We start from the raw sequence: 15,011 nt of genomic DNA, 5'->3' as shown, positions 1-15,011 counted from the left end.
AAGAACTAGAAAAACAAGAACAATCCAATCCTAAAGTTAGGAGACGGAGAGAAATCATTCAGATCAGAGCAGAACTGAATGAAATTGAAAACCAAAAAACAATTCAAAAGATCAACGAATCAAAAAGTTGGTTTTTTGAAAAGATAAATAAAATTGACAAACCATTAGCATGGCTAACAAAAAAAAGAAGAGAGAAGACTCAAATAACAAAAATTAGAAATGAAAAAGGCGATATTACAACTGATTCATCTGAAATACAAGGAATCATTCGAGACTACTATAAACAACTATACGCCAACAAATTTGAAAATCTGGAGGAAATGGATAAATTTCTGGACACACACAAGCTCCCAAAACTGAACCGTGAAGACGTAGAAAATTTGAACAGACCAATAACAATAAAGGAGATTGAAGCTGTTATCAGAAGGCTCCCAACAAAGAAAAGCCCAGGACCAGATGGATTCACAGCAGAATTTTACCAAACATTCAAAGAGGAATTGACACCGATTCTTTACAAACTATTCCAAAAGATTGAAACGGACGCAAATCTCCCAAACTCATTCTATGAAGCAAACATCATCCTGATACCAAAACCAGGTAAAGATATAACCAAAAAAGAAAACTACAGGCCGATATCCTTGATGAATATAGATGCAAAAATCCTCACTAAAATACTAGCAAACAGAATACAGCAACACATATGAAAAATTATTCATCACGATCAAGTGGGATTCATCCCAGGGATGCAAGGTTGGTTCAACATACGCAAATCAATAAATGTGATACACCATATTAATAAACTCAAACACAAGGACCATATGATCATCTCTATAGATGCTGAAAAAGCATTTGATAAAGTTCAGCACTCATTCATGACAAAGACCCTCTATCAGTTAGGTATAGAGGGAAAGTATCTCAACATAATTAAAGCCATATATGCCAAACCCACTGCCAATATCATCCTGAATGGGGAAAAGCTGAAAGCTTTTCCTTTAAGAACAGGAACTAGACAAGGATGCCCACTCTCACCACTCCTATTCAACATAGTGTTGGAAGTACTAGCCAGAGCAATCAGAGAAGAGAAGGAAATAAAGGGCATCCAGATTGGAAAAGATGAAGTCAAACTGTCCCTGTTTGCAGATGACATGATCCTATATATCGAACAGCCTAAAACCTCTACAAAAAAACTCTTGGAATTGATAAATGATTTCAGCACAGTAGCAGGATACAAAATCAACACACAAAAATCAGTAGCATTTCTTTTCTCCAATAGTGAACATGCAGAAGGAGAAATCAAGAAAGCCTGCCCATTTACAATAGCCACCAAAAAAATAAAATACTTAGGAATTGAGTTAACCAAGGAGGTGAAAAATCTCTATAATGAGAACTACAAACCACTGCTGAGAGAAATTAGAGAGGATACAAGAAGATGGAAAGATATTCCATGCTCTTGGATTGGAAGAATCAACATAGTGAAAATATCCATACTACCCAAAGTGATATACAAATTCAATGCAATCCCCATCAAAATTCCAAAGACATTTTTCTCAGAAATGGAAAAAACTATTCAGACATTTATATGGAACAATAAAAGACCACGAATAGCCAAAGCAATGCTCAGCAAAAAAAATAAAGCTGGAGGCATAACACTACCTGACTTTAAGCTATACTACAAAGCTATAATAACCAAAACAGTATGGTACTGGCATAAAAACAGACACACTGACCAATGGAATAGAATAGAGAATCCAGAAATCAACCCACACACTTACTGCCATCTGATCTTTGACAAAGGCACCAAGCCTATTCACTGGGGAAGGGACTGCCTCTTCAGCAAGTGGTGCTGGGATAACTGGATATCGATATGCAGGAGAATGAAACTAGATCCATACCTCTCACCGTATACTAAAATCAACTCAAAATGGATTAAGGATTTAAATATACACCCTGAGACAATAAAACTTCTTAAAGAAAACATAGGGGAAACACTTCAGGAAATAGGACTGGGCACAGACTTCATGAATACGACCCCAAAAGCACGGGCAACCAAAGGAAAAATAAACAAATGGGATTATATCAAACTAAAAAGCTTCTGCACAGCAAAAGAAACAATTAAAAGAGTTAAAAGACAACCAACAGAGTGGGAGAAAATATTTGCAAAATATACATCTGACAAAGGATTAATATCCAGAATATATAAGGAACTCAAACAACTTTACAAGAAGAAAACAAGCAACCCAATTAAAAAATGGGCAAAAGAGCTAAGTAGGCATTTCTCTAAGGAAGATATCCAAATGGCCAGCAGACATATGAAAAAATGCTCAACATCACTCAGCATCCGGGAAATGCAAATCAAAACCACATTGAGATACCATCTAACCCCAGTTAGGATGGCTAAAATCCAAAAGACTATGAACGATAAATGCTGGCGAGGCTGCGGAGAAAAAGGAACTCTCATACATTGTTGGTGGGACTGCAAAATGGTGCAGCCTCTATGGAAAATGGTATGGAGGTTCCTTAAACAATTGCAGATAGATCTACCATACGACCCAGCCATCCCACTGTTGGGAATATACCCAGAGGAATGGAAATCATCAAGTCGAATGTATACCTGTTCCCCAATGTTTATCGCAGCACTCTTTACAATAGCCAAGAGTTGGAACCAGCCCAAATGCCCATCATCAGATGAGTGGATACGGAAAATGTGGTACATCTACACAATGGAATACTACTCAGCTATAAAAACGAATGAAATACTGCCATTTGCAACAACATGGATGGACCTCGAGAGAATTATATTAAGTGAAACAAGTCAGGCACAGAAAGAGAAATACCACATGTTCTCACTTATTGGTGGGAGCTAAAAATTAATATATAAATTCACACACACACATACACACATACACACACAAACCGGGGGGGGGGGGAAGAAGATATAACAACCACAATTATTTGAAGTTGATACAACAAACAAACAGAAAGGACATGGTTGGGGGGGAGGGGGGGAGGGAGAAGGGAGGGAGGTTTTGGTGATGGGGAACATTAATCAGCTACAATGTATATCGACAAAATAAAATTTAAAAAAAAAATAATAATAAAAAGTCCTCACAGCAGTTGCTGTAGGTAACACACCCATATCAACACCCCGTCACCACTTCAGTGGATACCAATCAAAATTCCCAATGCCACGGCCTGAATTTCTTTTCTAGAAGAGCTTTCTCTGGCTGCTGGAGCCCTCTGTGCTACCTGCTCAGCAGATCAGGAGTGACCGCACCTCCAGCAGTCCTCAAACAGTGACTGATATGGTCGGTGTTCAAATATCTCAGAAACTGTTCACTTTATCTTCTTTCCTTTCCTCTACCAGTATTTACTAAACTCTCCTAATAAACTATTTGCACCTGATCTAGAAGTTTTCTTTTAAGGGAACCCAAACTAAGATAGCTATGCTTTACCAGACAATTTAAAACATTGATTAGCTAAAAACAAAGCAAAACAAAAACAATCTGCTAGTGTTAATAAGGTGCCATAAATCATGGAATTTGCTTTGGGAAGCACATGTGAAGTCCAGGTAAGTTATGCTAAAGAAGCAGCACAGGAATGCTCTAGATTCCTACCTGACGTCCCTGCCACACTATAGAGTGGAAAAAACTACGAGAAGCAAGTGTAAAACCAGAAAACTCAGGCAGCACTATTGTTTTCTCTGAGACTATTTCTCTTTATTGAAATAAAACAGCCAAAGACTGCTAATGTTGACATTCTTAATCAGGGTTTGACAGCTGGGCTTCAGGGACTGCACATGTCTCTAGAATTGTATGCAGAAATTGTGTGCTAGTGAATGTGTGCATTTTTATGGGACTAATATTTATGGTTTCCATGAGACATCCGGATTGTCCTGTCAAGTAAAAAAAAGATTATGAACCCTTCATCCCATGAGCTAGGAGCTGGAGGAGACACTTTTACTCTACATAAAAATAGCATAAATATCTAATATGCCCTTCTGTTGCCAGTCTTGCAGAAATAAAATACTATTGTGTTAATGAAAGTTAAAGCTATGGAGCCCAGCAAGGTATCCATAGGAAAATAGATAAACAAATACCAGAAATGTAAATAATGGACTAGAATGCCAATGTAGAACACTAAGCCTCTGTTAAACTAAATTTGGCCTGAATACTTTGCATTCGTACTTTGGGTTTCTATATAGTGAACTACAACCTAATTTAACAGTGTATTCTTGTACAAGTGGCTGAGTCTCAGCTAGTCATAGTGCCTAAGCCTCAGCCAATCACAGGCTGCCAACTGATCAGATTATGCCCATATAAGGCAAATTCCTCATCACTTTATGCCCAAATAAAGTAAATACCTAGCTGTAACCAATCTAGCTAATTCTACATCTCATTTCCCTTTTCTGTCTATAAACACTGCCTGCCCTTGCTGCTGGGTGGAGCTCTCTGAACCTCTCTTGTTTCTGAATGCTGCCTGATTCATGAATCATTTTTTTTTTTTTTTTTTTTTGTCTTTTACGTGACCGGTACTCAGCCAGTGAGTGCACCGGCCAGTCCTATATAGGATCCAAACCCGCGGCGGGAGCGTCACCACGCTCCCAGCACCGCACTCTCCGGAGTGCGCCATGGGCTCGGCCCATGAATCATTCTTTGCTCAAATTCATCCTGCTACATTTAATTTGCCTAAAGATTTTCTTTTAATTCCACCTTCTGCAGAATGAAGGCTGCATGCATCCCATGACCCCCTGTCAAATAACACAATCATAAATTATAGGAGTTGGAACAGCTCTTGGAAACCATCTACCCCCCCGCCATACCCTTCCTATTAATGGTGCAGTGACTACTCCAATGTCTAGACAGAGGGTCACACTCACTCTCCCTCCCATTTCTCCTCCCCGCCAGCACCCAAACACTTTGAAAAATCAAGATGTCATTTCCGTCTGTTTTTGTCTGATTATTTAAAAATCTAATTAATAGAAATCTCTTTCTTTTCTTAAAATTTTCATCTTCATTTTTAATAGAATTTATTTACTTATAGGCTTACATCATTTAATTTTTTGCCATTTATTATTTTTTATTTTATTTTTAATAGTAAAATAATAACTATGTATATTTGTGAGGTACAATGTGATGTTTTGATATATGTTTACTTGTGGAATGGCTAAGCTGAAATATGCCTTTCTTAACTCTTGCTCAGTGGTTCTGTCCTCTGGAACAGCAGAAAATATATTGAAACCCACCATTCAAGACATTTATTCTGATTTTTAAATGCTACTATCATGTTCTTCTTTCTTCCAATATAAACATCCCAATTCCTTCAACCATTGTTCCTATGTTCCAGTTTCTAGGTTCATCATGTCCCTCTCCTCTACATGCTTTTATTTATCATTATTGTGCAAGTTTGGACAGATAAGCCTGGAGTATAATAAGACATTTGTCACTATGGCTTTGTTCACTGTGCATCTAAACGCAGAAGATGTCATCCAATTACAAAGTGTGTCACCAACTGCTTTTGATTATAGAGGTACTACCACCTAAACCAGGTTAGTTACAAACCCAGTGTTATCAACTAGCGTGTGTATCGACCTAAACAAAATTTTGTAAAACTTAGAGAGACACGTAGAATACAGTTAAGGAAGCAAATTTGATCATCAAGGAAGGTGAGGGGTCTGTTGTCTTGTAAGTAAATAAACTGACTCATATATTATCCATCAACTAAATACAACAAGGAGCCAGATCACTTCAGGTCACTAGACTTTGGCTTATTACTATATTCCAGCTATTAGGAGCCATTGCAGAAATTTAAATGAGAATGATGGCCTGAACTGCACTAGCATCTCTCTGTGGCATTCCAAAATATACAAACATCGTACTGTAAATGCGTCTGCCAAAAAAAAAAAAAAAAAGTCATAATGAAAGGCAAAGTACTTTTTCAAATTTTTATTAAACTTCTAGTTCCCCTAATTAATACAAGAAACTGCTTTTTCTTCTCATTTGTCTAAATTTCTCTGTAGGGTTGGAGATGGGCCATTTATGAGTGATAGAGCTATGGTAGACGGCCCTGAGAGAGACTGAATGTCAACATGCAGAGAAGTCAGAGGATCACAAAAAGGATCACAAAAAAAAAAAATAAGAAGAAGAACATTATAGTGTATCAGGTCTGAGGGACAATGGTCATACATTAATTGTAGAAGGAGTAAAGAAATTCAAATCAGGTGAATCCAGGGCAAGAGAGAATACAGAATGGGAAACAGGACTTGAAAGGTGGGGAAGCATTATAGCTGCTTCTACGTACCTCTGGATACGGAATCGTGGGTTGGCTTAATAGTTGAAAAAAATCTTCAGCATTATCTTGTTACGTGCAACTTAATGTATACCCAATCTTCACTACACCCCAATAACTCACAAAAACAGATTACACTGGCATGGGTTCTTAATCTAAAACAGAATTTAGGGGGTCCAAATGCTTAGATCGGAGAAAACATTGCATCCTTATTTTCACTAACCTCTAACAGTTTTCACTTCTTTCAGTTTTGCCTGTGACAAGCAATAAATCAAAGTGGTATTGGGGGATCCCTGGACTTCACCTATGGCACACTAAAGTTAGCACACCAAGTAACCCATGTTTTAGAACAAATTTGCTATAGCATATCTTTATTAGAAGGAACTTCAGAAACACTGATTCTAGTCAGTGTTTAGAGTAGTTATTATTATTTTTTTTTTACTTTCTAACCATGTGATAATCATCTTCAAACCTTATTTTAAAATTAGGTAAATATCATAAAAATATGTAGCCCTATGTCTTGCTCTAACTGGCCTTAGCAACTTCATCCATTGTAATTTGATCTTAAACCAAAAAACCTAAACAGAAAAATTTCCCTTGAGTCTTTAAACACAGGCTTTGCAAGTCTTCTTCTGAATAGCAGGCATTAATCCTTGTGAATGTCTTTACTTAACACTTCGGTCACAATTCCTTTAATAACAACATAAAGCATCATTTGTCCAGTTTTCCAAAATGGAAGCCCTTCATTGCTGGAGCTATATCTTGGGTCTTCACAGGGTGTGAACCCTGGGCTGTCTCAGCTCTGAGCTACCATCTATTCTAGAGATCCGTGAAACTAGTTATGGGGATCCCCAAGCTGTAAAATAGTTTATTTCAGAAACATCTAGTGTGTCTCTTCTATGTCCCCCTGAGAAGCTAGTAAAAGTTAACTAAAAGTGTCAGGATCCTTTGCTTTTGGCTGGAATTACATCAACCCCCTTTTGATCGCCTATGTCAGGTAAAACATTTAGCAGTTATACTATATCTGTGAACCTACATCAGATAATATGTTTAACAGTTACACAAGGGTACTTCAAAAAGTTTATAGAAAGATTTGTGTTAACTTTTAATTCCATTTTTCCACAAACTTTTTGAAGTACCCTCATATTATGTCTGTAGTTTTTTTAATGGTAACATTACACCAGTTAACACTCAATTTATTTATGCAGCTTTTTGTGAGGGTCATAGAAGATTGAGTTGATGAAACGGTCAAGAAGCAGTAGCCTATATAGATTTTCAGGAGTTTCAAGCAATGCTATTATGATTTCACATTCAGATTTGAACATTTTAACTAAAAATATAGCCATAGTAAAAAATTATAGAACAGGTGATACATTTTTCAAAAACAAAGTCTGATTAAAAAATCTGAGAGCAGTTAGTGGAATAAGGACAGAGAAGGATGGTGTCCTAGGGGGGTGCAGGGAGGATCCTGGGACACTGGGGTACAGGAAGAGGTAGGAAGCAAAGCAGAAATGTCAGGAGTGCAAAAGCCAGTTCTGGTCATGCCACAGTACTGCAGAGGGTGAATCATGCAGGTGAGGGTTAAAGCAATCATCTTGCCCCTGGTGTGAGCAAGCAGGTTTTCTTTACAGATGTACCATGTTATTTTGCATAAATTACTTCAACCTGGTTACATAGTCACACCTTGGCTCCACAGTTGGCTTTGCTGCTGCTAGACGATGTTATGGATTATGCTGTCTTTTGGCCAGGTATTAATAGAGCTCCCCTCAGCAACCCACCAATGATTAACAAGATGAGAAGATAAAATGCCCCACCTGCTCCAGTAGCCTGAAAACGGAATTAATGAGAGAGAGAGAGGAGTCTGAAGCAGCTTTGGTATACTGTACAAGGCAGATCAGCTGCTTCTTTGGCTTGGCTTCTAATGATCCTATTTGTGAATGAGTTAGTACCTTCTGAATTAGTGCACTAGCAGCAGCCAATTTAAGAGAAATTATATATTCCTAAACTAATTACCATGTACACCAAGAAAGTTTTACCTGACTATAGTACTGTAATCTTAGGGGGGATTAAAAAAAAAAACTAATCCTCATTACTTCATATTTAAGCAAAATAAATTGACTATAAAAATTAAAGAGAAAATTCCCAGCTGAGAGAGTGCATTGACGGGAGATTCTCTTGAAGCACAGCATAGACAAGCTATCGTGGGTTACAGGCATTCATATTTAGGTTTTGTGATATTTGCAGAGCATGAAGCCAATGAACACTACAGAATATAGTTACTTGTTCTGTGTCAGTGAAGGACTGCAGCCCAAATAGGAGGATTTTTTTGTGTTACATCATGGGTGGGAAGTCTTTGTGTTAGACTGGCAATGCACTATTTCCTGTGTGGCAGGGAGAGTCCAAGGAAGTTTACACTCCCATCACTTCTAACTCTGAGAGTCTCTCCCTCCCCAATACCTGGGCTCTAGCCCAAGAAAGAGTTGAAAATCTGATTGGTCCAATTATGACACTACAGGACCATATTTAATAATGGGTAAGATCTCTGCCTTAAAACCTCTCTGCTTTTCCTCTCACCTGTACTCATGTAGTCTGTAGGTAGTGTGTTGACTCTAACTCTGTCTTCCAACACAGTACTGTGGGTATCGGGGTGGGGTGAGACTCAAAATTAGTAATAGGAATGAAAATGCTATGTTTGAAACAGTTAGGATAGTTCTCCAGGCATTCTTGGTCAGTTATAGTTTATAATTATAAAATTTTCATCAATAAGAGAAAAATATAATGATCCTCAACTCCAGTGTCAATAATGAACCTCAATTAGGAAAACAGAAATAGATGAGAAAAATGAATGAGAGATAAACTGTACGCTAACAGTTTAAATAATATGATTAGAGATTGTCAAACTTTCTTATTGCTATCAGCTCCCATTTCCTCTAACGGTACCTTTTAGAGTTTTCAGGCTCACATTTTGCAAAGGCTCTGAAGAGAAAATATAAAAGCTACAATGCAGAGACAAACTTCAATAAATAATAGAGAGCTCCATGGGCCACATTGTGTTTTCATCTCCAGGGTCACCTCTCCATCCATTCTCTGCTCATTTTTTCTTCCTGCAACACCACTCAGTTCCTCAAAATTTGCCCATCTTTTCCTTTTTATCACACTATCACCCATTTATCTTTTTTTTTTTTTTTTGAGTTTTCATAGATCATAATGTTTTGGGGTTTTTTTGTCAATATACAATGTGGTTGATTATTGTGGCCCATCACCGAAACCTCCCTCCTACTTCCCTCTACCCGCTCCCTCCCAAAAAGGTCCTTTCTGTTTGCTTGTCGTATCAACTTCAAGGAATTGTAGATGTTATGTCTTCTTCCCACCCCCATTTTTTTGTGTGTGTGTGTGAATTTATTTATTTATTTTTAGCTCCTACCAATGAGTGAGAACATGTGCTATTTCCCTTTCTGTGCCTGACTTGTTTCACTTAATATAATTCTCTCTAGGTCCATCCATGTTGTTGCAAATGGCACTATTTCGTTCTTGTTTATAGCTGAGTAGTATTCCATTGTGTAGATGTACCACATTTTCCATATCCACTCATCTGATGATGGACATTTGGGATGGTTCCAACTCTTGGCTATTGTAAAGAGTGCTGTGATGAACATTGGGGAACAGGTATACCTTCTACTTGATGATTTCCATTCCTCTGGGTAGATTCCCAGCAGTCGGATAGCTGGGTCATATGGTAGATCTATCGGCAATTGTTTGAGGAACCTCCATACCATTTTCCATAGAGGCTGCACCATTTTGCAGTCCCACCAACAGTGTATGAGAGTTGTTTTTTCTCCGCAACCTCGCCAGCATTTATCATTCAGAGTCTTTTGGATTTTAGCCATCCTAACTGGGATTAGATGGTATCTCAGTGTGGTTTTGATTTGCATTTCCCGGATGCTGAGTGATGTTGAGCATTTTTTCATATGTCTGTTGGCCATTTGTATATCTTCCTTAGAGAATTGCCTATTTAGCTCTTTTGCCCATTTTTTAATTGGGTTGCTTGTTTTTTTCTTGTAAAGTTGTTTGAGTTCCTTGTATATTCTGGATATTAATCCTTTGTCAGATGTATATTTTGGAAATATTTTCTCCCACTCTGTTGGTTGTCTTTTAACTCTGTTAATTGTTTCTTTTGCTGTGCAGAAGCTTTTTAGTTTGATATAATCCCATTTGTTTATTTTTCCTTTGGTTGCCCATGCTTTGGGGGTCGTATTCATGAAGTCTGTGTCCAGTCCTACTTCCTGAAGTGTTTCTCCTATGTTTTCTTTAAGAAGTTTTATTGTTTCAGGGTGTATATTTAATTCTTTAGTCCATTTTGAGTTGACTTTAGTGTATGGAGGAAGGTATGGGTCTAGTTTCATTCTCCTGCATATTGATATCCAGTTCTCCCAGCACCATTTGCTGAAGAGGCAGTCTCTTCCCCAGTGTATAGGCTTGGTACCTTTGTCAAAGATCAGATGGCTGTACGTGACTGGGTTGATTTCTGAATTGTCTACTCTATTCCATTGATCAGTGTGTCTGTTTTTATGCTGGTACCATACTGTTTTGGTTATTATAGCTTTGTAGTATAGTTTAAAGTCAGGTAGTGTTATTCCTCCAGCTTTATTTATTTATTTATTTTTGCTCAGCATTGCTTTGGCTATGCGTGGTCTTTTGTTATTCCATATAAATGTCTGGATAGTTTTTTTCCATTTCAGATAAAATATCATTGGAATTTTGATGGAGATTGCATTGAATTTACATATCACTTTGGGTAGTATCACCCATTTATCTTATCTCTTGGGTGGGGGTGGTAAGAATGGTTCTCATCACTCTAACACTGACTGCAAAGTATGAATCAGTCACCTAATCTCTTCACCCTTTCCTCAGTCTCCAAAAGCAAGCACCCAGGCAAGCCCTTTTGGTGAAAGAAAATCGCACAGATAGACAGACCCAGATACGGATACACAAATTACAATTATGGAGAGATCTTTCATAATTTTTGTTTCTCATCTTTTATTTCTATTTCTCTCTTTTATATTGGTATTGGGGAAACTACACCATTTGAAAAATAAAACTTCAGCCAAACACTAAAAATTAAATCTTAAATTGGTAGTTGAGTCTACCTTTAAATCCTTGACTGTAATTAGCCAAAGCATGCCAGGGAGAATTCATTCTCTATGGCTGCCTGTCAATAGCCTTTCTGCTCTTATTTCAATGGGAATTGAAGGAGTTTTGATAGAATAAAGCAAGGGAAAGTCTTCATAAAGTTCTTTCTCTTCTCATATTAACAGTAAAACGGTACCCAACCTCTGCTCAGCTCCAAGAATTGACAGGCCAATGAGAGTATATTGGCCTGACAATATATCTGGTTGCCTCTCAGGCATTCTTTTTTATATTCAATTTCCACTTGATGAGAGAGAAAGGCAGACAATTCAAAATGGAATTAGTCTTGATTTCTCTCCAATGCACTCAGTAATATGAAAAGGTGTAGCCCTCTATTACAAGACAGAGTGAGTGAGGCAAATCCCAGAACACTAAGTTTATAAATAAACCACATGCAAAAGCCAAGGCATTTTAAGAGAAACTGGTAATCCTAGTAGGCATCTGCCAACAATTTCATGAGGGTGTTTCCTGGCATCTTCGGCCTGCAGTCATTTCTAGAGTCTTTTCAACATTTGGCTCACAAAGTTTTTTCTTCTGTGAGGGCAGACTTGGTATTGGTAATAGATGGCCAATATCCAAATTCTAGTGGAAAATTTTTATTTCCCAGTGTTTGATCTTCCAAACCAAACAATCCTTTATCTAGGCTTTTTATTAGAGCTCAACAGATGAAAATTAAACAATCACACTCCTCTACTGAGTTCCTCATCAGTTCTGGTGAGGTTTTACTCCTCACCAGGACTGTTGAGTATCTACTATGTATCAGGCACTGGACCTGCTGTTACTAAGTGAAATTGACAAAGTTCCTACCTGATGGAGCTTACAACCTTTAAAGGGACCCAAACAATCAATCAATAAAACCACAATAATATAATCATAAATGGAAAATCAGTGGTAGGATGAAAATAAAATAAAATGTGTAAGAGGGTAGTGGGAGGAGGTAAGTATAGCAGTGATGTTGAACATCGTTGACCAGTTATGAAGGATGAAAAAATGTCAGAATTTGAAGTGCTGGAGAAAAGGAGCTCCAGGAAGAGAAGACAGAATGGCAAAAGTTCCTAAAGCGGGGAATAAATTGATGCATTTGAGGAACCAGAAGTAGTCCTGGGGTGCTGGAAGGCAGTAAATGGGGAGACAAATAAGAATGGAGAAAAAATCAGAGAAGTGGGCCAAGGCCGAGTCATGCACTGCCTTGTAGAGCCTGGTGAGAGATGGATTTTAGTCTGATTGGGAGAAGATGCAGCTCTGGACAAGTTGGGTAGCAGTGAAGATGGAGAGAAGTAATTTCCTGTGGAATCCACAGGTCATATTAATTAAATAAATGAGGACCATAAAAGAAGGAATAAATAAAGATGATTTCTAAATGTCTGGTTTTGCAAGTGGATAGGACCATTTTCTGAGATGAGGAAGGCTACAAAAGAAATAGATTTGAAAGGGAATGCCATAGGCTAAATTTTAGAGAATTTTTTAGTTTGGGATGCCAGAGAGACATTTAAGTTGAGTTGTGAAGAATTTAGTTATGTATACACGACTGGAGCCCAAAGGTATGCTCTAGGCTGGAGATGGGGATTTTAGAGTCATCAAGAAATTAATGAAATCTTTCAAGGAGAGTATAGAGAAAGAGAAAATACCCCTAAAATAGGAGCCTGAAGATTGTTGAGATATAGAAGTACTTTTTCAGAGAGAAGGTATATTGAGAGACAAATAATAAAATCAGAGTAAATTTTCAGGAGAAAGTAGTCAACTGTGCCAAGTGGGATGGATGAGCATGAAAGTGTCTGTCCATTGCATTTCCTTAAATGGAGTTCACGTGACACACCAGTCTCAGTGGAGTGTTGGTGGCAGAAGCCAAACTGGGGTTCAGAGAAGGGCAAATAGAAGATGAGGAAGCAGAGGCACTTAGACAACTTCTGAAATGTAACAGAGAAATAAAGTAGCTAAATATGATGGAGGGTTGTTTTGCTTTGTTTTATGATTTAAAATTCTAGATTATGACCATCTAGTGACAAGAATAGTTCAGAGGCAGAGATTGGGAGTGATGTTGTGAATATTTTTTTAAAAAGCAGAAATCTTGAGGAACTAAGAGGTGTTAGGTTTCAGAAAGCATTAGCCTTCAAAATGATGGACAGTTTCTTTCTCATAACAAAAGGATGAATGGGAGCTTAGATATAGATGGGGATTCGTGTAAGATCTTCTCCTGGGAAGAGGGCAGAGCTTAGAGCTATTAGGTTCTCTTTTCCCAGTGTTATCGAATAAATATAGGAACATAAACAGGGATCTTGAAATAATCATTGCACAGAGTAGAGGACAACCTTAGGAGAGAAGTGCTGGGTCATACTGAACACTCACTTGAGGCTGGTGGTTTTAACTTATTTTGATACAAGTCTGCTAGTTTACACAGTTTTCTCCAGTAAGACTTACCTGCAAAGGGAGCAAGTAGAGAAAAAATCAGTTGATTGGGGTTGATCTGGAACTGAGAGTTGTCAAGGAGCAGAAAGAAAGACTGAGAAGTGGAGGAAACTCGTAAGGAAGGGACTGCAATGATGAACCTTGGAATATAAGCTACAGAAAGTAGCGCTGCAGGTCAGCAGAGGTTTTACATGGAGGATCCATTTAGTGGACAATTTTGTAAAGTCAAACAATTTCATCAATGGTTCAACTGAGCATCTCTGCTTATAAAAATGATAGTACATCTTATTAAGTACAGGCTCAATGCCTCTTATTCTTGTATAAAAGCTTCGGTGTGAATAGCAAAGGCACCTATTGATGCTGAGTATGGGAAGAAGTGGGCTGTGCTCAAGAGCCCCTGCTGCTTTCACTTCCTTCTCGCCTGTCTGCAATCTCCTCCAAGCCACCAGGGCTGAAGGCCTGCAGGCCGCACTTCTAAACACCCCTTCCCAGTTGAGTTCCTGATGGGCTCTGTCAATGGAAGGTACTGGCAGGAGATATGAAATCAGGAAGAAGGGAGATAGCATTTTTTTTCTTTCCTTTTGGCCAACTCTTCTGTGGTAGCAGCCATGGGCACTGAGGGCCACTGCAGGTGATGGGGGCTGTAGCTGTGTTGGTGGCAGTTTCAGCAGCATCAGTGAGAGTCCAGACTCTTGGATGAGTACAACTTCGTGGCATCACTGTGGCTCCAATCACAGCAGAGGCAGCAGTGGCACCTCCAGCTACTCAGTACAGAGCAAGGTGGCTCCAGCCTGGGGACACTTAGCAGGTTCTAGAGCTTGAATTTAAAAAACAAAAACAAAAAAAGAGAAAAAACCCTATTGTTTTCTCCAGGCTTCTTCTAACTTCTCCTATTTGCTTTTCTAGACTTCCCGACACCTTTTAAACAATTCTCTGAATTAAATCCTCTCTGCTTAAAATTTCTTGAGAGGCTTCTGATTTTCTAATTGGACACTGCCTGACAAAGGATAGGGAAGTATGGGGACCAAGAAGATGAGTGGGAAACATTACTACTGTAGCCAGAAGCCAGATGTCAAATTATAAAAAAAAAGATCTAGAAAAATTGGAAACACATATATCCCAGAGCTGAGGCA

Source organism: Cynocephalus volans, chromosome 16 (genome assembly GCF_027409185.1).
Source record: "Cynocephalus volans isolate mCynVol1 chromosome 16, mCynVol1.pri, whole genome shotgun sequence".
Classification (NCBI taxonomy): Eukaryota; Metazoa; Chordata; class Mammalia; order Dermoptera; family Cynocephalidae; genus Cynocephalus; species Cynocephalus volans.
Note: the sequence above shows the minus strand (reverse complement) of the source record.